Source organism: Capsicum annuum, chromosome 1 (assembly GCF_002878395.1).
Source record: "Capsicum annuum cultivar UCD-10X-F1 chromosome 1, UCD10Xv1.1, whole genome shotgun sequence".
NCBI classification, from domain to species: domain Eukaryota; kingdom Viridiplantae; phylum Streptophyta; class Magnoliopsida; order Solanales; family Solanaceae; genus Capsicum; species Capsicum annuum.
Window position 1 is genome coordinate 13,717,358 of NC_061111.1, and position 2,065 is coordinate 13,719,422.

The window sequence follows — 2,065 nt, forward strand, 5'->3', positions numbered from 1 at the left end:
GGGGGGGGGGTCATAGGACCCCCGCAAAGTATAGGTGTAGTTAAAATTTGGGGTAAATATATATATATATATATATATATATATATATATCCTATCAAATTAAGACTCATAAAATAAAATGGATATGATAATTTCTATCAGTTGCTGTGAAAATAGGGAAAACAGTCCAAAACAGGCAATTGACTAATTTTAATTTCTCAAATAATATCGGTACCCATATAGATACTCGTGACTTCAACTATACGGGATCTCTATTCTAGTTACTCCCATTACACATAACTAACATACAAGCACTTTGAAAAAGAGTCAAAAAATGTCTCAACTATCCTTAAATCGAAGCATAAGAGTCAATTTACAAACTTGCATTTTCGTAAAACTTCTGAATGGTAAAAAATTTGTTCAAATACATAACTTTCATAGGAGTTTTACGAACTAACACATCAAATTTTAGCTAAAACGAAACGTTATTCGATCCCCAAATTCATATGTTCTTTTTTTAAGAACTTTAGGCCTGATACTCAATTTCTCTAAATCTCATAATCAAAAGTAATACACGAAAACATTAAACCATAAACGCATATTAAATTTAAAATCGGATAGAATTGAAGACCCACCCAATTGTAAAATTCAAATTGCTTTGAATGGTTCACTTAATTGAGTTGATCTGATTTATGCACTACCCTACTCAATTAGCAATGACTCATCGCTTAGTAGAAATACATGACATCTACCCCCGCCTCGGTCATGAATCTAGAAAACCCATGGAAGATCAATAAGGTAATCACACATTTTGAGCAGCCCATCAGGAGACTATAGTATTGCCATTTACGATACCTTTTGCGTCATTTATGATACGAGATGTTTGACATGATCAAACTTGTAACTTCGGGGAACAAACAACATGTTGAGTTATGGGATGTTACTGGAGAGAACAACCCTAAAAATTGTAGAAGGACTTGTGTTCCTGAACATAAACTCCTTCCACAATTTTTAGGGTGTTCTCTTCATTAACATCCCATAACTCAATATGATATTTGTTTCCCGACTTTACATATTTGACTATGCCAAACATCCAATATCCAAAAACACAATTAAAAATGTTTGTAAATGGCAGCACTAGTTACCTCGCAGACTGCTCAAAATACATGACGACCTTCTTGATCTGCCAAGGGTTTCCTAGATCTATGATTGGGGCATTATAGATATCTTGTATTTCTACTAAATGATGAGCTATTACCCGTTGAGTGTTATTTTCCTTACATGCTTCTTCTTCTTCTTCTGCTTTGGATGAGATGAAATTACACATGAAATTCTTCATAGTAATAAAAATGTATTTGACGAATTCTTACAATGTTGAAAGAAAGTGCCTAGTAATTTATAGGGATGTGTTTGATATAAACTTGGAAGGAATATAAATTACTATCCTTATGAAGCTTGATTTCACATTTCTACTGTATAGGATTGCATAATTAAGATCATATTTTTTCTTTCTATAAATTTGTATATTAAAATAAACATTATTAGGAATTAGTTAAATGTCTTTCCTAATCGTGATTGGTCATATTTTCATTTTTCTTGTAACTTTCTTTAATGTATCACATAAGCAGGTCATTTAAATTATTTGCAAGTAATTATAACCTAAATGATTTTATAATTAACAATAATATTTGGTTTTAACAGACATATGCCTCGCAAGTGCAACATTTAATTATTTAAATTTAAATAGTTTTATCTATTACGAAGATTTTAATGAAGTGTAAAAGAAATTCAAATCATTTTTTAAAGATCCTTCACACTTTAATATAATAATGTAAACCTAAATATATATTGAGAAAAGACATCTTTTTGTCCTCCCAACTCACTTTAGCACTTAAACTAAACTTCCGTTTATTTACCTCCCTTACTAACTTTAAAGTGAATTTTTTCCACCCTAAAAAAATTATACCACTCTCACTATGGAGAGTGAAGTACACACGCCCCACGTCATTGTCAAATCAGTGTCACATCAGTGCCATGTCATTTTCACGTAAGAAATTATAATTTTTTTTAAAAAAGTAATCCCACA